Here is a 26,063-nt window from a genome sequence, read left to right on the forward strand (position 1 = left end):
GATCCAGTTTTGACCGAACGGCAGACACACACTGGATGTTCTGGCAAACATTTACATATCTGGCTGGACCTTAACCATGTTGCTCTGTTTATTTGATACGCCTACTCTTTTCATATACCGCACTGCTTATTGTGTAGGAGTAGGCTTGCTCCTAAATGTGGAGTATATGAGAGGCTTAAGGGGAAGTTGATATATTTAATTGAGTTTTAGTTCTTTGCCAACCTCTCTCATTATGTGTGAAAGATCACATTTCATGGGATGCTACAATATATATTTTTTAATTCCTGAGTGTAATAATGTCAAGATTGGCCACCCTCCTGGACTCCCTCTTTCCGTGGTTTCACGTCTTGCGCTGCAGGCCGCTCCCCCCTGCAGCGTTGGTCAAGACGGGTAGACGCTTACCTGGGATCTCGTCGTTATCAAAATAAACGTGAGCCTGCTTCTTCCGGGAACGACGAGATGCCCGTGTACAGGCGGCCACGACCAAGGCACACAGCAGGGTTTAAATACATGAACTAGAAACGAGGGACAGGTGTACGCAATCAGTGAGGACAAAATGAAACCGTGGAACGGAACAAAACACAAGACATGGAAAACACGGAACATGGAAGGGACTGATCGTGACAATCAGCATAGATTATTTAACACAAAGATTCAGAACTGCTGGTGCTGTGTATTTAATCATCTAATATAGACACCAGTACCTCCACTAAAGCCTGCCATAATGATATCAACATCAAATGCAAAAAAAGTAATTTTGTTTCCAATAGTAAAACCAAAAAAAAAAGCCAAACAAATAAAACGTGATGATGGACATGCGCCTCTTTAAAGGATTTTCTCAAATATATGTAGAATTTATGACTATAACAGAAAACAGCAAAGAGAAAAATGCAAGAATGCATATGGCGAAGGACGTATGGCAAGTATGGCAAATTCCTCCTAAATGTCTATATGGTTCCATCAATGCAATATTTGAAGCTCTATGAAATAAACAAACCAAATTGTTATCAGAACACTCCACTATATTCATGAAAAACACTTTCTCATGTACTCATGGTATAACTCATTTTTACTGTAGGAATTTGGAATAATAGGATGGCAAAATCCTGTTCATGCCTATTCTGTTCCATATATGCAATAGTTGAAGCACTATAAAATACACAATTCATATTGTTATCAAATCCTTCCAATATATTCTTGAAATACACTTTCTTGTGTATCCATACTATTACGTTCCAATGTTTTTACTTTAATTTGGAGTAAAAGGATGGCAAAATCCTCATAAACATGTATTCGTTCCACTATATAATCAGTTTTTGAAACTCTAGAAAACAAACTAGTCAAATTGTTATCAGATCCCTCCACAATATTCATGAAATCCACTTTCTCATGTACCCATGGTATGACTTTCAAGTGTTTTACTGTAGGAAGCTTGAGTAATAGGATGGCAAAATCCTCTTAAACATCTGTTCAGTTCAACATATATCACTACTCGAAGATCTATAAAATACACAATTCAAATTGTTATAAAATCACTCCACTACGTACTTGAAATAAACTTCCTCCTGTACCCATGATATGACTTTCAGTCATTTTTACTGCAGGAATTTGGAATAATGGAGTAGCAAAATTCTGTCGAATGTCTATTCAGTTCCATATATGTAATAATTGAAGCTCTATAAATAAATCAAATCAAATTGTTATCAGATCACTCCACTAAATTCTTGATATACACTATCTTATGTACCTGTGGTATGACTTTCAGTCATTTTTACAGTAGGAATTTAGAGTAATAGGATGGCAATATCCTGTGAAATGTCTATTCAGTTCACTATATATCACTACATGAAGCTGAGTGAAATGCACAAATCAAATTGTTATCAAATCACTTCATTAAATTCTTGAAATACAGTTTCTCTTGTACTCATGAATGACTTTCAGTCATTTTTACTGTAGGAATTTGGAGTAATAGGATGGCAAAAGCCTGTTAAATATCTATTTGGTTCACTACATATCACTTTTCCTTGTACCCATAATATAATGTTGAATATATTTACTGTAAAAATTTAAAGTATTGGGATGGCAAACTCATGTAAATTGCCTGTTTGGTTATATACATGCAACTTTAGAAAGTCTTTAAAATAAACAAATCAAATTGTTATCACATATCACTACTATACTCTTGAACTACTATACTATACTACTATTCTCATAGTCAGTGTAGACGTAGTTTAGGTAGGGGACGGGAGACGTTGTCACTTAGCCTCACAGGTTACATCTTGGCGATAAGCCTAAGGTTACATTATTATGTAAAGATTATTTTATTATTTGTGTAGCTTTTTTTGTACGTTAAAAGCACAGTAACCACGGACAGTTTAATCGTATAGGCCTAAATATTCGATACAGGACATGGAAAATTGAGCGCGAGCATCCCATAGCATGGAAAGCAGGTGCTCGTGACCAAGCTGCCTTTGTTGATGAGCTAAGAACCAGAACGTGCTGTGACTTCCAACGTCACAATGTGTCAATAACCTGGAATGATGCGTCATAAGAATAGATTATCGAATGCAAGATTATTTTTTACTGAAACATTACACATTGCGGACTCTGTGTGATGGCGCTTATCGAAAGTGCAAGGGAGTGTACTGTAGTCAGCATGCCAGATTATTGCGGTGAGTTTTGTTGTTGTTGTTTTTTCCAGATATAGCCATATGCCAAAGATTTTATGAGAACCCATACGTCAAATACAATGGTTAAAAAAGAAAAAAAATGTACAAAACTAGCTTGTACATTTCATGTTAAAATAATAAATGTTCTTACGTACTTGGTAGGTCTACCTTATATTAAAAACATTTATATAGTGTACGATCTGTAACTGTGTATCAGATCGAAAGCGTATGTGTGCAGAAGGTGTCATAAAAAAAAAAGAAAAGTGTTGTAACGGCCCTAGTGTCGCTGGACAAGGAGCAGGACGGACAGACGTGTATTAACACACGATAAAGACACCGGCGCTCATATGCAACATAAACAGTGAACATAAAACACGAATACAGATAACGAACTATGTGAACACGAACATGGGCATTGACCGACTAAGATGCACACTCCCACAGCGGTTTAAACACACAGACGTTACAAGACTAAACCATGTGCAGTTGCGCGTTAATTACACAGGCGTGGTTACAAACAAGACTATGAACTCCCACTGCACGCGGCGGGCCGTACCACATGGCTAGTGTGAAGGGGAGCGTTCCATGACAACTGTATATAAAATGTGTTAGACAAAATATAGCGTACCGGTCAAAGGTTCAGACACGCGTGACTGAATATATGTTTTTCAAAGGTTTAAATTCATTCTAATGTAATGGTATATACTTAGAATTTATAGAATATATATATTCTTCAATTCTATCTTCTCAGGGGAACCTCCTCCGTATGAGCCCATTTTCAGGCGACCAGTTAACAAGAGGCGAGTCCGGCAATCTCTCAGTGCTTCTCCGATTTACTCCTCCACATCAGCTGACTTTAAAAAACCATTTAAAGCTCTACACATCATGGATCACAGAATGTCTGTTATTAACGCTATACAAGAACTATACTAAGGCCATAGATCTAGACTAAGACTATAAAGTTATTTCACTTAGCTAAATAACTTTAATACATAATTTAAATCATGCAATGTGTAATAATATTTCTTGTTTTTGTTCAGGAGATGTGCAGACATTATCTGCTGTATTATTTTTGTGGCTGCCATTGTCACCTATATTCTTATTCGCTCCCTGGGTAAGAAACATTTCCAACTACACTTTCATGGGGGAAAAAAAATCATTATTATTGTGGGCTCAAGCGGAAGGTCTTTTACCCATGTATGGCTTGTGAGATATCCTTCTAACGGAGGTTCTAACACAGCGTGGCTGCTTGGAGACTCTCGTCATGTCGTGTTGCCCCAGAACTCCACTGGGATGTTTTGTGGAGCTGGAGTCAATGTGTAAGTCCCTCACATACTGGATAAGTATTTATATCTTCACAGGAATACCAAAACAGCACACCCAGTATGTAAGGAACACCGTCAGTATTCTTTCGAATGGACTTTAGTGAGTCGGACTAGGGTTACAATGGAGCTGTGCAGGTGCAAATCATGTGGAAACATGAAACATCAACAAGACAAGATGGGTTAGACTTTAGCTTTAAGATTTTCATGATTGGCACTGCACAGCAACAAGTGGAACCAATCAAATCACTTGTGTTTAATGATTGTCTCTAAACCAAGGGGTCCAAACTCAGGTCTAGGAGTGTCACAACACTGCAGAGTTTATTGGTTACCCCAGTCCAATTCACCCTCGAAGAAAGAACACTTAGCTGGGTAGTGGTGTGACTCTCCAGCACTGAATCCTGATACACATACTCAAAAAATTGAATAAAAATTGTTTATTTAATTGGCTAATATTCATGTGTCAAGCTGCATTTGTTTCCTGCATCCTCTCGTGTTTCAGTGACAAACCAAACGTCCTCTACTTTGACCTTCTGAAGTGTGCCAGAGCAACGACAGAAATGGACGCCATTCTAGAGGGTCTCCAGTGTCCAACCACTCAAGTGAGATTTCCACACAAATGTCCTGTTGACATTGTACAGAAACCAAACACGTATGTCAGTAGCCTTTTAGAAATATGCACATGAGACTCATTTATTACAAAACAGTTTAGCATGTAGTATGTGAATGCCAGTTTGTAAGTCTGGGGGCTTGGGTCTCCTTTTGCTGCTTGGTTTGGGAGCCTTTTGCTCTATCATGCAATGAACAATGTGTAAATAGTGTAGATAGAAATATAAAAAGCAACACTGTGTTTAGCTACTCAAATAAGATCTCCTTCACTCTGTGTGTTTGTGCGTTGGTTTGCAGGTCTGTGTTAAAAAATGCCCTTCAGAGTTCTGGAAGTTGCCCCCAGAGGCGTATGCCCCAAATGCCCTGCCTAAAGACTTCTTTCAGCAGCAGTATTGTGACCCTAGACTTGACCTCGCCCAAACCACATTGGTAAAACCTCACACTGCAAATAAGCAATGTAACCAGCTTCATCTCTGAGAAATAAACCCTCACCTCACTCTTGACAGAACAGAATTTGTCGTATCAAAAGTCTTTGCAATATGCAACTCTTTGTACATGTAATTCATGCATTGGCTTAGCCACTCACGCATACATAGCATTTGTGCATACATAGCATTCTGCATGTTAATGAGATTTTCACATGCATTTCCACTACAGAGTGTCCAAGACATCCTCAATCAAGAGCTTTGTCCATATTTCTACACGCCAAGTAAACCAGGTAAAGACAGCAGGATTACACAACTACCTGTTAATTTGTCCATTCTGTTTTGTAACAGTTTGACTATGCTATGTACCAAAACATAACCAAACCACCAGGAAAGTACTTATACCTGCAGTGATAAGTCAGCAGGTTTAATTGTTAGTCATATTATTTTCTGTCTCTCCCTCCACCCAGAACTAGGGAGATGTCTGCCTAGCTTTGACTGGCAGGACGTTCCTCCAGACTTCTCTCTCCCTGGATTCGCTTCCGTTAATGAAACAGTCGAGCACATAAAGGGATATATGGAGTAATCCTTCACACACACTCACACACACATTTCACTCTCAAGCTACTACACATATGCCAATCATCAGGACTATATTGTTTTTATTTCCACTGTGATGTTTCTGTCTCCTCTAGTGGAGGGTCTGGAGCGTAATGACGGCACCGTGCAGAGACCATACCACATGCCCAGGTCTCTGTGGCAAATCCTCCACAAGAGAGACAGCTTTCTCCCTTAATGAATAAACCATCCAGCATATATTTGAGTCTTTTTTCTGTTGTTGTAACTGTAAAACTGTTCTCAACAGCATTTCGACCACTGTTTTGTTCAAAAGAGATCTGACGGGGCGGCCTCTGGACTGATCCAGTTTTGACCGAACGGCAGACACACACTGGATGTTCTGGCAAACATTTACATATCTGGCTGGACCTTAACCATGTTGCTCTGTTTATTTGATACGCCTACTCTTTTCATATACCGCACTGCTTATTGTGTAGGAGTAGGCTTGCTCCTAAATGTGGAGTATATGAGAGGCTTAAGGGGAAGTTGATATATTTAATTGAGTTTTAGTTCTTTGCCAACCTCTCTCATTATGTGTGAAAGATCACATTTCATGGGATGCTACAAAATATATAGTTTTTAATTCCTGAGTGTAATAATGTCAAGATTGGCCACCCTCCTGGACTCCCTCTTTCCGTGGTTTCACGTCTTGCGCTGCAGGCCGCTCCCCCCTGCAGCGTTGGTCAAGACGGGTAGACGCTTACCTGGGATCTCGTCGTTATCAAAATAAACGTGAGCCTGCTTCTTCCGGGAACGACGAGATGCCCGTGTACAGGCAGCCACGACCAAGGCACACAGCAGGGTTTAAATACATGAACTAGAAACGAGGGACAGGTGTACGCAATCAGTGTGAGGACAAAATGAAACCGTGGAACGGAACAAAACACAAGACATGGAAAACACGGAACATGGAAGGGACTGATCGTGACAATCAGCATAGATTATTTAACACAAAGATTCAGAACTGCTGGTGCTGTGTATTTAATCATCTAATATAGACACCAGTACCTCCACTAAAGCCTGCCATAATGATATCAACATCAAATGCAAAAAAAGTAATTTTGTTTCCAATAGTAAAACCAAAAAAAAAAGCCAAACAAATAAAACGTGATGATGGACATGCGCCTCTTTAAAGGATTTTCTCAATAAATATATGTAGAATTTATGACTATAACAGAAAACAGCAAAGAGAAAAATGCAAGAATGCATATGGCGAAGGACGTATGGCAAGTATGGCAAATTCCTCCTAAATGTCTATATGGTTCCATCAATGCAATATTTGAAGCTCTATGAAATAAACAAACCAAATTGTTATCAGAACACTCCACTATATTCATGAAAAACACTTTCTCATGTACTCATGGTATAACTCATTTTTACTGTAGGAATTTGGAATAATAGGATGGCAAAATCCTGTTCATGCCTATTCTGTTCCATATATGCAATAGTTGAAGCACTATAAAATACACAATTCATATTGTTATCAAATCCTTCCAATATATTCTTGAAATACACTTTCTTGTGTATCCATACTATTACGTTCCAATGTTTTTACTTTAATTTGGAGTAAAAGGATGGCAAAATCCTCATAAACATGTATTCGTTCCACTATATAATCAGTTTTTGAAACTCTAGAAAACAAACTAGTCAAATTGTTATCAGATCCCTCCACAATATTCATGAAATCCACTTTCTCATGTACCCATGGTATGACTTTCAAGTGTTTTACTGTAGGAAGCTTGAGTAATAGGATGGCAAAATCCTCTTAAACATCTGTTCAGTTCAACATATATCACTACTCGAAGATCTATAAAATACACAATTCAAATTGTTATAAAATCACTCCACTACGTACTTGAAATAAACTTCCTCCTGTACCCATGATATGACTTTCAGTCATTTTTACTGCAGGAATTTGGAATAATGGAGTAGCAAAATTCTGTCGAATGTCTATTCAGTTCCATATATGTAATAATTGAAGCTCTATAAATAAATCAAATCAAATTGTTATCAGATCACTCCACTAAATTCTTGATATACACTATCTTATGTACCTGTGGTATGACTTTCAGTCATTTTTACAGTAGGAATTTAGAGTAATAGGATGGCAATATCCTGTGAAATGTCTATTCAGTTCACTATATATCACTACATGAAGCTGAGTGAAATGCACAAATCAAATTATTATCAAATCACTTCATTAAATTCTTGAAATACAGTTTCTCTTGTACTCATGAATGACTTTCAGTCATTTTTACTGTAGGAATTTGGAGTAATAGGATGGCAAAAGCCTGTTAAATATCTATTTGGTTCACTACATATCACTTTTCCTTGTACCCATAATATAATGTTGAATATATTTACTGTAAAAATTTAAAGTATTGGGATGGCAAACTCATGTAAATTGCCTGTTTGGTTATATACATGCAACTTTAGAAAGTCTTTAAAATAAACAAATCAAATTGTTATCACATATCACTACTATACTCCTGAACTACTATACTATACTACTATTCTCATAGTCAGTGTAGACGTAGTTTAGGTAGGGGACGGGAGACGTTGTCACTTAGCCTCACAGGTTACATCTTGGCGATAAGCCTAAGGTTACATTATTATGTAAAGATTATTTTATTATTTGTGTAGCTTTTTTTGTACGTTAAAAGCACAGTAACCACGGACAGTTTAATCGTATAGGCCTAAATATTCGATACAGGACATGGAAAATTGAGCGCGAGCATCCCACAGCATGGAAAGCAGGTGCTCGTGACCAAGCTGCCTTTGTTGATGAGCTAAGAACGAGAACGTGCTGTGACTTCCAACGTCACAATGTGTCAATAACCTGGAATGATGCGTCATAAGAATAGATTATCGAATGCAAGATTATTTTTTACTGAAACATTACACATTGCGGACTCTGTGTGATGGCGCTTATCGAAAGTGCAAGGGAGTGTACTGTAGTCAGCATGCCAGATTATTGCGGTGAGTTTTGTTGTTGTTGTTTTTTCCAGATATAGCCATATGCCAAAGATTTTATGAGAACCCATACGTCAAATACAATGGTTAAAAAAGAAAAAAAATGTACAAAACTAGCTTGTACATTTCATGTTAAAATAATAAATGTTCTTACGTACTTGGTAGGTCTACCTTATATTAAAAACATTTATATAGTGTACGATCTGTAACTGTGTATCAGATCGAAAGCGTATGTGTGCAGAAGGTGTCATAAAAAAAAAAGAAAAGTGTTGTAACGGCCCTAGTGTCGCTGGACAAGGAGCAGGACGGACAGACGTGTATTAACACACGATAAAGACACCGGCGCTCATATGCAACATAAACAGTGAACATAAAACACGAATACAGATAACGAACTATGTGAACACGAACATGGGCATTGACCGACTAAGATGCACACTCCCACAGCGGTTTAAACACACAGACGTTACAAGACTAAACCATGTGCAGTTGCGCGTTAATTACACAGGCGTGGTTACAAACAAGACTATGAACTCCCACTGCACGCGGCGGGCCGTACCACATGGCTAGTGTGAAGGGGAGCGTTCCATGACAACTGTATATAAAATGTGTTAGACAAAATATAGCGTACCGGTCAAAGGTTCAGACACGCGTGACTGAATATATGTTTTTCAAAGGTTTAAATTCATTCTAATGTAATGGTATATACTTAGAATTTATAGAATATATATATTCTTCAATTCTATCTTCTCAGGGGAACCTCCTCCGTATGAGCCCATTTTCAGGCGACCAGTTAACAAGAGGCGAGTCCGGCAATCTCTCAGTGCTTCTCCGATTTACTCCTCCACATCAGCTGACTTTAAAAAACCATTTAAAGCTCTACACATCATGGATCACAGAATGTCTGTTATTAACGCTATACAAGAACTATACTAAGGCCATAGATCTAGACTAAGACTATAAAGTTATTTCACTTAGCTAAATAACTTTAATACATAATTTAAATCATGCAATGTGTAATAATATTTCTTGTTTTTGTTCAGGAGATGTGCAGACATTATCTGCTGTATTATTTTTGTGGCTGCCATTGTCACCTATATTCTTATTCGCTCCCTGGGTAAGAAACATTTCCAACTACACTTTCATGGGGGAAAAAAAATCATTATTATTGTGGGCTCAAGCGGAAGGTCTTTTACCCATGTATGGCTTGTGAGATATCCTTCTAACGGAGGTTCTAACACAGCGTGGCTGCTTGGAGACTCTCGTCATGTCGTGTTGCCCCAGAACTCCACTGGGATGTTTTGTGGAGCTGGAGTCAATGTGTAAGTCCCTCACATACTGGATAAGTATTTATATCTTCACAGGAATACCAAAACAGCACACCCAGTATGTAAGGAACACCGTCAGTATTCTTTCGAATGGACTTTAGTGAGTCGGACTAGGGTTACAATGGAGCTGTGCAGGTGCAAATCATGTGGAAACATGAAACATCAACAAGACAAGATGGGTTAGACTTTAGCTTTAAGATTTTCATGATTGGCACTGCACAGCAACAAGTGGAACCAATCAAATCACTTGTGTTTAATGATTGTCTCTAAACCAAGGGGTCCAAACTCAGGTCTAGGAGTGTCACAACACTGCAGAGTTTATTGGTTACCCCAGTCCAATTCACCCTCGAAGAAAGAACACTTAGCTGGGTAGTGGTGTGACTCTCCAGCACTGAATCCTGATACACATACTCAAAAAATTGAATAAAAATTGTTTATTTAATTGGCTAATATTCATGTGTCAAGCTGCATTTGTTTCCTGCATCCTCTCGTGTTTCAGTGACAAACCAAACGTCCTCTACTTTGACCTTCTGAAGTGTGCCAGAGCAACGACAGAAATGGACGCCATTCTAGAGGGTCTCCAGTGTCCAACCACTCAAGTGAGATTTCCACACAAATGTCCTGTTGACATTGTACAGAAACCAAACACGTATGTCAGTAGCCTTTTAGAAATATGCACATGAGACTCATTTATTACAAAACAGTTTAGCATGTAGTATGTGAATGCCAGTTTGTAAGTCTGGGGGCTTGGGTCTCCTTTTGCTGCTTGGTTTGGGAGCCTTTTGCTCTATCATGCAATGAACAATGTGTAAATAGTGTAGATAGAAATATAAAAAGCAACACTGTGTTTAGCTACTCAAATAAGATCTCCTTCACTCTGTGTGTTTGTGCGTTGGTTTGCAGGTCTGTGTTAAAAAATGCCCTTCAGAGTTCTGGAAGTTGCCCCCAGAGGCGTATGCCCCAAATGCCCTGCCTAAAGACTTCTTTCAGCAGCAGTATTGTGACCCTAGACTTGACCTCGCCCAAACCACATTGGTAAAACCTCACACTGCAAATAAGCAATGTAACCAGCTTCATCTCTGAGAAATAAACCCTCACCTCACTCTTGACAGAACAGAATTTGTCGTATCAAAAGTCTTTGCAATATGCAACTCTTTGTACATGTAATTCATGCATTGGCTTAGCCACTCACGCATACATAGCATTTGTGCATACATAGCATTCTGCATGTTAATGAGATTTTCACATGCATTTCCACTACAGAGTGTCCAAGACATCCTCAATCAAGAGCTTTGTCCATATTTCTACACGCCAAGTAAACCAGGTAAAGACAGCAGGATTACACAACTACCTGTTAATTTGTCCATTCTGTTTTGTAACAGTTTGACTATGCTATGTACCAAAACATAACCAAACCACCAGGAAAGTACTTATACCTGCAGTGATAAGTCAGCAGGTTTAATTGTTAGTCATATTATTTTCTGTCTCTCCCTCCACCCAGAACTAGGGAGATGTCTGCCTAGCTTTGACTGGCAGGACGTTCCTCCAGACTTCTCTCTCCCTGGATTCGCTTCCGTTAATGAAACAGTCGAGCACATAAAGGGATATATGGAGTAATCCTTCACACACACTCACACACACATTTCACTCTCAAGCTACTACACATATGCCAATCATCAGGACTATATTGTTTTTATTTCCACTGTGATGTTTCTGTCTCCTCTAGTGGAGGGTCTGGAGCGTAATGACGGCACCGTGCAGAGACCATACCACATGCCCAGGTCTCTGTGGCAAATCCTCCACAAGAGAGACAGCTTTCTCCCTTAATGAATAAACCATCCAGCATATATTTGAGTCTTTTTTCTGTTGTTGTAACTGTAAAACTGTTCTCAACAGCATTTCGACCACTGTTTTGTTCAAAAGAGATCTGACGGGGCGGCCTCTGGACTGATCCAGTTTTGACCGAACGGCAGACACACACTGGATGTTCTGGCAAACATTTACATATCTGGCTGGACCTTAACCATGTTGCTCTGTTTATTTGATACGCCTACTCTTTTCATATACCGCACTGCTTATTGTGTAGGAGTAGGCTTGCTCCTAAATGTGGAGTATATGAGAGGCTTAAGGGGAAGTTGATATATTTAATTGAGTTTTAGTTCTTTGCCAACCTCTCTCATTATGTGTGAAAGATCACATTTCATGGGATGCTACAAAATATATAGTTTTTAATTCCTGAGTGTAATAATGTCAAGATTGGCCACCCTCCTGGACTCCCTCTTTCCGTGGTTTCACGTCTTGCGCTGCAGGCCGCTCCCCCCTGCAGCGTTGGTCAAGACGGGTAGACGCTTACCTGGGATCTCGTCGTTATCAAAATAAACGTGAGCCTGCTTCTTCCGGGAACGACGAGATGCCCGTGTACAGGCAGCCACGACCAAGGCACACAGCAGGGTTTAAATACATGAACTAGAAACGAGGGACAGGTGTACGCAATCAGTGTGAGGACAAAATGAAACCGTGGAACGGAACAAAACACAAGACATGGAAAACACGGAACATGGAAGGGACTGATCGTGACAATCAGCATAGATTATTTAACACAAAGATTCAGAACTGCTGGTGCTGTGTATTTAATCATCTAATATAGACACCAGTACCTCCACTAAAGCCTGCCATAATGATATCAACATCAAATGCAAAAAAAGTAATTTTGTTTCCAATAGTAAAACCAAAAAAAAAAGCCAAACAAATAAAACGTGATGATGGACATGCGCCTCTTTAAAGGATTTTCTCAATAAATATATGTAGAATTTATGACTATAACAGAAAACAGCAAAGAGAAAAATGCAAGAATGCATATGGCGAAGGACGTATGGCAAGTATGGCAAATTCCTCCTAAATGTCTATATGGTTCCATCAATGCAATATTTGAAGCTCTATGAAATAAACAAACCAAATTGTTATCAGAACACTCCACTATATTCATGAAAAACACTTTCTCATGTACTCATGGTATAACTCATTTTTACTGTAGGAATTTGGAATAATAGGATGGCAAAATCCTGTTCATGCCTATTCTGTTCCATATATGCAATAGTTGAAGCACTATAAAATACACAATTCATATTGTTATCAAATCCTTCCAATATATTCTTGAAATACACTTTCTTGTGTATCCATACTATTACGTTCCAATGTTTTTACTTTAATTTGGAGTAAAAGGATGGCAAAATCCTCATAAACATGTATTCGTTCCACTATATAATCAGTTTTTGAAACTCTAGAAAACAAACTAGTCAAATTGTTATCAGATCCCTCCACAATATTCATGAAATCCACTTTCTCATGTACCCATGGTATGACTTTCAAGTGTTTTACTGTAGGAAGCTTGAGTAATAGGATGGCAAAATCCTCTTAAACATCTGTTCAGTTCAACATATATCACTACTCGAAGATCTATAAAATACACAATTCAAATTGTTATAAAATCACTCCACTACGTACTTGAAATAAACTTCCTCCTGTACCCATGATATGACTTTCAGTCATTTTTACTGCAGGAATTTGGAATAATGGAGTAGCAAAATTCTGTCGAATGTCTATTCAGTTCCATATATGTAATAATTGAAGCTCTATAAATAAATCAAATCAAATTGTTATCAGATCACTCCACTAAATTCTTGATATACACTATCTTATGTACCTGTGGTATGACTTTCAGTCATTTTTACAGTAGGAATTTAGAGTAATAGGATGGCAATATCCTGTGAAATGTCTATTCAGTTCACTATATATCACTACATGAAGCTGAGTGAAATGCACAAATCAAATTGTTATCAAATCACTTCATTAAATTCTTGAAATACAGTTTCTCTTGTACTCATGAATGACTTTCAGTCATTTTTACTGTAGGAATTTGGAGTAATAGGATGGCAAAAGCCTGTTAAATATCTATTTGGTTCACTACATATCACTTTTCCTTGTACCCATAATATAATGTTGAATATATTTACTGTAAAAATTTAAAGTATTGGGATGGCAAACTCATGTAAATTGCCTGTTTGGTTATATACATGCAACTTTAGAAAGTCTTTAAAATAAACAAATCAAATTGTTATCACATATCACTACTATACTCTTGAACTACTATACTATACTACTATTCTCATAGTCAGTGTAGACGTAGTTTAGGTAGGGGACGGGAGACGTTGTCACTTAGCCTCACAGGTTACATCTTGGCGATAAGCCTAAGGTTACATTATTATGTAAAGATTATTTTATTATTTGTGTAGCTTTTTTTGTACGTTAAAAGCACAGTAACCACGGACAGTTTAATCGTATAGGCCTAAATATTCGATACAGGACATGGAAAATTGAGCGCGAGCATCCCATAGCATGGAAAGCAGGTGCTCGTGACCAAGCTGCCTTTGTTGATGAGCTAAGAACCAGAACGTGCTGTGACTTCCAACGTCACAATGTGTCAATAACCTGGAATGATGCGTCATAAGAATAGATTATCGAATGCAAGATTATTTTTTACTGAAACATTACACATTGCGGACTCTGTGTGATGGCGCTTATCGAAAGTGCAAGGGAGTGTACTGTAGTCAGCATGCCAGATTATTGCGGTGAGTTTTGTTGTTGTTGTTTTTTCCAGATATAGCCATATGCCAAAGATTTTATGAGAACCCATACGTCAAATACAATGGTTAAAAAAGAAAAAAAATGTACAAAACTAGCTTGTACATTTCATGTTAAAATAATAAATGTTCTTACGTACTTGGTAGGTCTACCTTATATTAAAAACATTTATATAGTGTACGATCTGTAACTGTGTATCAGATCGAAAGCATATGTGTGCAGAAGGTGTCATAAAAAAAAAGAAAAGTGTTGTAACGGCCCTAGTGTCGCTGGACAAGGAGCAGGACGGACAGACGTGTATTAACACACGATAAAGACACCGGCGCTCATATGCAACATAAACAGTGAACATAAAACACGAATACAGATAACGAACTATGTGAACACGAACATGGGCATTGACCGACTAAGATGCACACTCCCACAGCGGTTTAAACACACAGACGTTACAAGACTAAACCATGTGCAGTTGCGCGTTAATTACACAGGCGTGGTTACAAACAAGACTATGAACTCCCACTGCACGCGGCGGGCCGTACCACATGGCTAGTGTGAAGGGGAGCGTTCCATGACAACTGTATATAAAATGTGTTAGACAAAATATAGCGTACCGGTCAAAGGTTCAGACACGCGTGACTGAATATATGTTTTTCAAAGGTTTAAATTCATTCTAATGTAATGGTATATACTTAGAATTTATAGAATATATATATTCTTCAATTCTATCTTCTCAGGGGAACCTCCTCCGTATGAGCCCATTTTCAGGCGACCAGTTAACAAGAGGCGAGTCCGGCAATCTCTCAGTGCTTCTCCGATTTACTCCTCCACATCAGCTGACTTTAAAAAAACATTTAAAGCTCTACACATCATGGATCACAGAATGTCTGTTATTAACGCTATACAAGAACTATACTAAGGCCATAGATCTAGACTAAGACTATAAAGTTATTTCACTTAGCTAAATAACTTTAATACATAATTTAAATCATGCAATGTGTAATAATATTTCTTGTTTTTGTTCAGGAGATGTGCAGACATTATCTGCTGTATTATTTTTGTGGCTGCCATTGTCACCTATATTCTTATTCGCTCCCTGGGTAAGAAACATTTCCAACTACACTTTCATGGGGGAAAAAAAATCATTATTATTGTGGGCTCAAGCGGAAGGTCTTTTACCCATGTATGGCTTGTGAGATATCCTTCTAACGGAGGTTCTAACACAGCGTGGCTGCTTGGAGACTCTCGTCATGTCGTGTTGCCCCAGAACTCCACTGGGATGTTTTGTGGAGCTGGAGTCAATGTGTAAGTCCCTCACATACTGGATAAGTATTTATATCTTCACAGGAATACCAAAACAGCACACCCAGTATGTAAGGAACACCGTCAGTATTCTTTCGAATGGACTTTAGTGAGTCGGACTAGGGTTACAATGGAGCTGTGCAGGTGCAAATCATGTGGAAACATGAAACATCAACAAGACAAGATGGGTTAGACTTTAGCTTTAAGATTTTCATGATTGGCACTGCACAGCAACAAGTGGAACCAATCAAATCACTTGTGTTTAATGATTGTCTCTAAACCAAGGGGTCCAAACTCAGGTCTAGGAGTGTCACAACACTGCAGAGTTTATTGGTTACCCCAGTCCAATTCACCCTCGAAGAAAGAACACTTAGCTGGGTAGTGGTGTGACTCTCCAGCACTGAATCCTGATACACATACTCAAAAAATTGAATAAAAATTGTTTATTTAATTGGCTAATATTCATGTGTCAAGCTGCATTTGTTTCCTGCATCCTCTCGTGTTTCAGTGACAAACCAAACGTCCTCTACTTTGACCTTCTGAAGTGTGCCAGAGCAACGACAGAAATGGACGCCATTCTAGAGGGTCTCCAGTGTCCAACCACTCAAGTGAGATTTCCACACAAATGTCCTGTTGACATTGTACAGAAACCAAACACGTATGTCAGTAGCCTTTTAGAAATATGCACATGAGACTCATTTATTACAAAACAGTTTAGCATGTAGTATGTGAATGCCAGTTTGTAAGTCTGGGGGCTTGGGTCTCCTTTTGCTGCTTGGTTTGGGAGCCTTTTGCTCTATCATGCAATGAACAATGTGTAAATAGTGTAGATAGAAATATAAAAAGCAACACTGTGTTTAGCTACTCAAATAAGATCTCCTTCACTCTGTGTGTTTGTGCGTTGGTTTGCAGGTCTGTGTTAAAAAATGCCCTTCAGAGTTCTGGAAGTTGCCCCCAGAGGCGTATGCCCCAAATGCCCTGCCTAAAGACTTCTTTCAGCAGCAGTATTGTGACCCTAGACTTGACCTCGCCCAAACCACATTGGTAAAACCTCACACTGCAAATAAGCAATGTAACCAGCTTCATCTCTGAGAAATAAACCCTCACCTCACTCTTGACAGAACAGAATTTGTCGTATCAAAAGTCTTTGCAATATGCAACTCTTTGTACATGTAATTCATGCATTGGCTTAGCCACTCACGCATACATAGCATTTGTGCATACATAGCATTCTGCATGTTAATGAGATTTTCACATGCATTTCCACTACAGAGTGTCCAAGACATCCTCAATCAAGAGCTTTGTCCATATTTCTACACGCCAAGTAAACCAGGTAAAGACAGCAGGATTACACAACTACCTGTTAATTTGTCCATTCTGTTTTGTAACAGTTTGACTATGCTATGTACCAAAACATAACCAAACCACCAGGAAAGTACTTATACCTGCAGTGATAAGTCAGCAGGTTTAATTGTTAGTCATATTATTTTCTGTCTCTCCCTCCACCCAGAACTAGGGAGATGTCTGCCTAGCTTTGACTGGCAGGACGTTCCTCCAGACTTCTCTCTCCCTGGATTCGCTTCCGTTAATGAAACAGTCGAGCACATAAAGGGATATATGGAGTAATCCTTCACACACACTCACACACACATTTCACTCTCAAGCTACTACACATATGCCAATCATCAGGACTATATTGTTTTTATTTCCACTGTGATGTTTCTGTCTCCTCTAGTGGAGGGTCTGGAGCGTAATGACGGCACCGTGCAGAGACCATACCACATGCCCAGGTCTCTGTGGCAAATCCTCCACAAGAGAGACAGCTTTCTCCCTTAATGAATAAACCATCCAGCATATATTTGAGTCTTTTTTCTGTTGTTGTAACTGTAAAACTGTTCTCAACAGCATTTCGACCACTGTTTTGTTCAAAAGAGATCTGACGGGGCGGCCTCTGGACTGATCCAGTTTTGACCGAACGGCAGACACACACTGGATGTTCTGGCAAACATTTACATATCTGGCTGGACCTTAACCATGTTGCTCTGTTTATTTGATACGCCTACTCTTTTCATATACCGCACTGCTTATTGTGTAGGAGTAGGCTTGCTCCTAAATGTGGAGTATATGAGAGGCTTAAGGGGAAGTTGATATATTTAATTGAGTTTTAGTTCTTTGCCAACCTCTCTCATTATGTGTGAAAGATCACATTTCATGGGATGCTACAAAATATATAGTTTTTAATTCCTGAGTGTAATAATGTCAAGATTGGCCACCCTCCTGGACTCCCTCTTTCCGTGGTTTCACGTCTTGCGCTGCAGGCCGCTCCCCCCTGCAGCGTTGGTCAAGACGGGTAGACGCTTACCTGGGATCTCGTCGTTATCAAAATAAACGTGAGCCTGCTTCTTCCGGGAACGACGAGATGCCCGTGTACAGGCAGCCACGACCAAGGCACACAGCAGGGTTTAAATACATGAACTAGAAACGAGGGACAGGTGTACGCAATCAGTGTGAGGACAAAATGAAACCGTGGAACGGAACAAAACACAAGACATGGAAAACACGGAACATGGAAGGGACTGATCGTGACAATCAGCATAGATTATTTAACACAAAGATTCAGAACTGCTGGTGCTGTGTATTTAATCATCTAATATAGACACCAGTACCTCCACTAAAGCCTGCCATAATGATATCAACATCAAATGCAAAAAAAGTAATTTTGTTTCCAATAGTAAAACCAAAAAAAAAAGCCAAACAAATAAAACGTGATGATGGACATGCGCCTCTTTAAAGGATTTTCTCAATAAATATATGTAGAATTTATGACTATAACAGAAAACAGCAAAGAGAAAAATGCAAGAATGCATATGGCGAAGGACGTATGGCAAGTATGGCAAATTCCTCCTAAATGTCTATATGGTTCCATCAATGCAATATTTGAAGCTCTATGAAATAAACAAACCAAATTGTTATCAGAACACTCCACTATATTCATGAAAAACACTTTCTCATGTACTCATGGTATAACTCATTTTTACTGTAGGAATTTGGAATAATAGGATGGCAAAATCCTGTTCATGCCTATTCTGTTCCATATATGCAATAGTTGAAGCACTATAAAATACACAATTCATATTGTTATCAAATCCTTCCAATATATTCTTGAAATACACTTTCTTGTGTATCCATACTATTACGTTCCAATGTTTTTACTTTAATTTGGAGTAAAAGGATGGCAAAATCCTCATAAACATGTATTCGTTCCACTATATAATCAGTTTTTGAAACTCTAGAAAACAAACTAGTCAAATTGTTATCAGATCCCTCCACAATATTCATGAAATCCACTTTCTCATGTACCCATGGTATGACTTTCAAGTGTTTTACTGTAGGAAGCTTGAGTAATAGGATGGCAAAATCCTCTTAAACATCTGTTCAGTTCAACATATATCACTACTCGAAGATCTATAAAATACACAATTCAAATTGTTATAAAATCACTCCACTACGTACTTGAAATAAACTTCCTCCTGTACCCATGATATGACTTTCAGTCATTTTTACTGCAGGAATTTGGAATAATGGAGTAGCAAAATTCTGTCGAATGTCTATTCAGTTCCATATATGTAATAATTGAAGCTCTATAAATAAATCAAATCAAATTGTTATCAGATCACTCCACTAAATTCTTGATATACACTATCTTATGTACCTGTGGTATGACTTTCAGTCATTTTTACAGTAGGAATTTAGAGTAATAGGATGGCAATATCCTGTGAAATGTCTATTCAGTTCACTATATATCACTACATGAAGCTGAGTGAAATGCACAAATCAAATTGTTATCAAATCACTTCATTAAATTCTTGAAATACAGTTTCTCTTGTACTCATGAATGACTTTCAGTCATTTTTACTGTAGGAATTTGGAGTAATAGGATGGCAAAAGCCTGTTAAATATCTATTTGGTTCACTACATATCACTTTTCCTTGTACCCATAATATAATGTTGAATATATTTACTGTAAAAATTTAAAGTATTGGGATGGCAAACTCATGTAAATTGCCTGTTTGGTTATATACATGCAACTTTAGAAAGTCTTTAAAATAAACAAATCAAATTGTTATCACATATCACTACTATACTCTTGAACTACTATACTATACTACTATTCTCATAGTCAGTGTAGACGTAGTTTAGGTAGGGGACGGGAGACGTTGTCACTTAGCCTCACAGGTTACATCTTGGCGATAAGCCTAAGGTTACATTATTATGTAAAGATTATTTTATTATTTGTGTAGCTTTTTTTGTACGTTAAAAGCACAGTAACCACGGACAGTTTAATCGTATAGGCCTAAATATTCGATACAGGACATGGAAAATTGAGCGCGAGCATCCCATAGCATGGAAAGCAGGTGCTCGTGACCAAGCTGCCTTTGTTGATGAGCTAAGAACCAGAACGTGCTGTGACTTCCAACGTCACAATGTGTCAATAACCTGGAATGATGCGTCATAAGAATAGATTATCGAATGCAAGATTATTTTTTACTGAAACATTACACATTGCGGACTCTGTGTGATGGCGCTTATCGAAAGTGCAAGGGAGTGTACTGTAGTCAGCATGCCAGATTATTGCGGTGAGTTTTGTTGTTGTTGTTTTTTCCAGATATAGCCATATGCCAAAGATTTTATGAGAACCCATACGTCAAATACAATGGTTAAAAAAGAAAAAAAATGTACAAAACTAGCTTGTACATTTCATGTTAAAATAATAAATGTTCTTACGTACTTGGTAGGTCTACCTTATATTAAAAACATTTATATAGTGTACGATCTGTAACTGTGTATCAGATCGAAAGCATATGTGTGCAGAAGGTGTCATAAAAAAAAAGAAAAGTGTTGTAACGGCCCTAGTGTCGCTGGACAAGGAGCAGGACGGACAGACGTGTATTAACACACGATAAAGACACCGGCGCTCATATGCAACATAAACAGTGAACATAAAACACGAATACAGATAACGAACTATGTGAACACGAACATGGGCATTGACCGACTAAGATGCACACTCCCACAGCGGTTTAAACACACAGACGTTACAAGACTAAACCATGTGCAGTTGCGCGTTAATTACACAGGCGTGGTTACAAACAAGACTATGAACTCCCACTGCACGCGGCGGGCCGTACCACATGGCTAGTGTGAAGGGGAGCGTTCCATGACAACTGTATATAAAATGTGTTAGACAAAATATAGCGTACCGGTCAAAGGTTCAGACACGCGTGACTGAATATATGTTTTTCAAAGGTTTAAATTCATTCTAATGTAATGGTATATACTTAGAATTTATAGAATATATATATTCTTCAATTCTATCTTCTCAGGGGAACCTCCTCCGTATGAGCCCATTTTCAGGCGACCAGTTAACAAGAGGCGAGTCCGGCAATCTCTCAGTGCTTCTCCGATTTACTCCTCCACATCAGCTGACTTTAAAAAAACATTTAAAGCTCTACACATCATGGATCACAGAATGTCTGTTATTAACGCTATACAAGAACTATACTAAGGCCATAGATCTAGACTAAGACTATAAAGTTATTTCACTTAGCTAAATAACTTTAATACATAATTTAAATCATGCAATGTGTAATAATATTTCTTGTTTTTGTTCAGGAGATGTGCAGACATTATCTGCTGTATTATTTTTGTGGCTGCCATTGTCACCTATATTCTTATTCGCTCCCTGGGTAAGAAACATTTCCAACTACACTTTCATGGGGGAAAAAAAATCATTATTATTGTGGGCTCAAGCGGAAGGTCTTTTACCCATGTATGGCTTGTGAGATATCCTTCTAACGGAGGTTCTAACACAGCGTGGCTGCTTGGAGACTCTCGTCATGTCGTGTTGCCCCAGAACTCCACTGGGATGTTTTGTGGAGCTGGAGTCAATGTGTAAGTCCCTCACATACTGGATAAGTATTTATATCTTCACAGGAATACCAAAACAGCACACCCAGTATGTAAGGAACACCGTCAGTATTCTTTCGAATGGACTTTAGTGAGTCGGACTAGGGTTACAATGGAGCTGTGCAGGTGCAAATCATGTGGAAACATGAAACATCAACAAGACAAGATGGGTTAGACTTTAGCTTTAAGATTTTCATGATTGGCACTGCACAGCAACAAGTGGAACCAATCAAATCACTTGTGTTTAATGATTGTCTCTAAACCAAGGGGTCCAAACTCAGGTCTAGGAGTGTCACAACACTGCAGAGTTTATTGGTTACCCCAGTCCAATTCACCCTCGAAGAAAGAACACTTAGCTGGGTAGTGGTGTGACTCTCCAGCACTGAATCCTGATACACATACTCAAAAAATTGAATAAAAATTGTTTATTTAATTGGCTAATATTCATGTGTCAAGCTGCATTTGTTTCCTGCATCCTCTCGTGTTTCAGTGACAAACCAAACGTCCTCTACTTTGACCTTCTGAAGTGTGCCAGAGCAACGACAGAAATGGACGCCATTCTAGAGGGTCTCCAGTGTCCAACCACTCAAGTGAGATTTCCACACAAATGTCCTGTTGACATTGTACAGAAACCAAACACGTATGTCAGTAGCCTTTTAGAAATATGCACATGAGACTCATTTATTACAAAACAGTTTAGCATGTAGTATGTGAATGCCAGTTTGTAAGTCTGGGGGCTTGGGTCTCCTTTTGCTGCTTGGTTTGGGAGCCTTTTGCTCTATCATGCAATGAACAATGTGTAAATAGTGTAGATAGAAATATAAAAAGCAACACTGTGTTTAGCTACTCAAATAAGATCTCCTTCACTCTGTGTGTTTGTGCGTTGGTTTGCAGGTCTGTGTTAAAAAATGCCCTTCAGAGTTCTGGAAGTTGCCCCCAGAGGCGTATGCCCCAAATGCCCTGCCTAAAGACTTCTTTCAGCAGCAGTATTGTGACCCTAGACTTGACCTCGCCCAAACCACATTGGTAAAACCTCACACTGCAAATAAGCAATGTAACCAGCTTCATCTCTGAGAAATAAACCCTCACCTCACTCTTGACAGAACAGAATTTGTCGTATCAAAAGTCTTTGCAATATGCAACTCTTTGTACATGTAATTCATGCATTGGCTTAGCCACTCACGCATACATAGCATTTGTGCATACATAGCATTCTGCATGTTAATGAGATTTTCACATGCATTTCCACTACAGAGTGTCCAAGACATCCTCAATCAAGAGCTTTGTCCATATTTCTACACGCCAAGTAAACCAGGTAAAGACAGCAGGATTACACAACTACCTGTTAATTTGTCCATTCTGTTTTGTAACAGTTTGACTATGCTATGTACCAAAACATAACCAAACCACCAGGAAAGTACTTATACCTGCAGTGATAAGTCAGCAGGTTTAATTGTTAGTCATATTATTTTCTGTCTCTCCCTCCACCCAGAACTAGGGAGATGTCTGCCTAGCTTTGACTGGCAGGACGTTCCTCCAGACTTCTCTCTCCCTGGATTCGCTTCCGTTAATGAAACAGTCGAGCACATAAAGGGATATATGGAGTAATCCTTCACACACACTCACACACACATTTCACTCTCAAGCTACTACACATATGCCAATCATCAGGACTATATTGTTTTTATTTCCACTGTGATGTTTCTGTCTCCTCTAGTGGAGGGTCTGGAGCGTAATGACGGCACCGTGCAGAGACCATACCACATGCCCAGGTCTCTGTGGCAAATCCTCCACAAGAGAGACAGCTTTCTCCCTTAATGAATAAACCATCCAGCATATATTTGAGTCTTTTTTCTGTTGTTGTAACTGTAAAACTGTTCTCAACAGCATTTCGACCACTGTTTTGTTCAAAAGAGATCTGACGGGGCGGCCTCTGGACTGATCCAGTTTTGACCGAACGGCAGACACACACTGGATGTTCTGGCAAACATTTACATATCTGGCTGGACCTTAACCATGTTGCTCTGTTTATTTGATACGCCTACTCTTTTCATATACCGCACTGCTTATTGTGTAGGAGTAGGCTTGCTCCTAAATGTGGAGTATATGAGAGGCTTAAGGGGAAGTTGATATATTTAATTGAGTTTTAGTTCTTTGCCAACCTCTCTCATTATGTGTGAAAGATCACATTTCATGGGATGCTACAAAATATATAGTTTTTAATTCCTGAGTGTAATAATGTCAAGATTGGCCACCCTCCTGGACTCCCTCTTTCCGTGGTTTCACGTCTTGCGCTGCAGGCCGCTCCCCCCTGCAGCGTTGGTCAAGACGGGTAGACGCTTACCTGGGATCTCGTCGTTATCAAAATAAACGTGAGCCTGCTTCTTCCGGGAACGACGAGATGCCCGTGTACAGGCAGCCACGACCAAGGCACACAGCAGGGTTTAAATACATGAACTAGAAACGAGGGACAGGTGTACGCAATCAGTGTGAGGACAAAATGAAACCGTGGAACGGAACAAAACACAAGACATGGAAAACACGGAACATGGAAGGGACTGATCGTGACAATCAGCATAGATTATTTAACACAAAGATTCAGAACTGCTGGTGCTGTGTATTTAATCATCTAATATAGACACCAGTACCTCCACTAAAGCCTGCCATAATGATATCAACATCAAATGCAAAAAAAGTAATTTTGTTTCCAATAGTAAAACCAAAAAAAAAAGCCAAACAAATAAAACGTGATGATGGACATGCGCCTCTTTAAAGGATTTTCTCAATAAATATATGTAGAATTTATGACTATAACAGAAAACAGCAAAGAGAAAAATGCAAGAATGCATATGGCGAAGGACGTATGGCAAGTATGGCAAATTCCTCCTAAATGTCTATATGGTTCCATCAATGCAATATTTGAAGCTCTATGAAATAAACAAACCAAATTGTTATCAGAACACTCCACTATATTCATGAAAAACACTTTCTCATGTACTCATGGTATAACTCATTTTTACTGTAGGAATTTGGAATAATAGGATGGCAAAATCCTGTTCATGCCTATTCTGTTCCATATATGCAATAGTTGAAGCACTATAAAATACACAATTCATATTGTTATCAAATCCTTCCAATATATTCTTGAAATACACTTTCTTGTGTATCCATACTATTACGTTCCAATGTTTTTACTTTAATTTGGAGTAAAAGGATGGCAAAATCCTCATAAACATGTATTCGTTCCACTATATAATCAGTTTTTGAAACTCTAGAAAACAAACTAGTCAAATTGTTATCAGATCCCTCCACAATATTCATGAAATCCACTTTCTCATGTACCCATGGTATGACTTTCAAGTGTTTTACTGTAGGAAGCTTGAGTAATAGGATGGCAAAATCCTCTTAAACATCTGTTCAGTTCAACATATATCACTACTCGAAGATCTATAAAATACACAATTCAAATTGTTATAAAATCACTCCACTACGTACTTGAAATAAACTTCCTCCTGTACCCATGATATGACTTTCAGTCATTTTTACTGCAGGAATTTGGAATAATGGAGTAGCAAAATTCTGTCGAATGTCTATTCAGTTCCATATATGTAATAATTGAAGCTCTATAAATAAATCAAATCAAATTGTTATCAGATCACTCCACTAAATTCTTGATATACACTATCTTATGTACCTGTGGTATGACTTTCAGTCATTTTTACAGTAGGAATTTAGAGTAATAGGATGGCAATATCCTGTGAAATGTCTATTCAGTTCACTATATATCACTACATGAAGCTGAGTGAAATGCACAAATCAAATTGTTATCAAATCACTTCATTAAATTCTTGAAATACAGTTTCTCTTGTACTCATGAATGACTTTCAGTCATTTTTACTGTAGGAATTTGGAGTAATAGGATGGCAAAAGCCTGTTAAATATCTATTTGGTTCACTACATATCACTTTTCCTTGTACCCATAATATAATGTTGAATATATTTACTGTAAAAATTTAAAGTATTGGGATGGCAAACTCATGTAAATTGCCTGTTTGGTTATATACATGCAACTTTAGAAAGTCTTTAAAATAAACAAATCAAATTGTTATCACATATCACTACTATACTCTTGAACTACTATACTATACTACTATTCTCATAGTCAGTGTAGACGTAGTTTAGGTAGGGGACGGGAGACGTTGTCACTTAGCC

At 38.4% G+C, this 26,063-nt stretch overlaps 1 protein-coding gene across 1 annotated transcript in view; it reads right to left on the reverse strand.

Moving 5' to 3' along the window:
- The window catches only part of LOC145655865 (homeodomain-interacting protein kinase 1-like), a 164,235-nt gene that overhangs the window by 46,035 nt on the left and 92,137 nt on the right, over positions 1 to 26,063 (reverse strand). The gene's annotated exons all lie outside the window — the stretch shown is intronic.

Source organism: Electrophorus electricus, unplaced genomic scaffold (genome assembly GCF_041902795.1).
Source record: "Electrophorus electricus isolate QZ-2024a unplaced genomic scaffold, ASM4190279v1 Scaffold38, whole genome shotgun sequence".
In the NCBI taxonomy this organism is placed as follows: Eukaryota; Metazoa; Chordata; class Actinopteri; order Gymnotiformes; family Gymnotidae; genus Electrophorus; species Electrophorus electricus.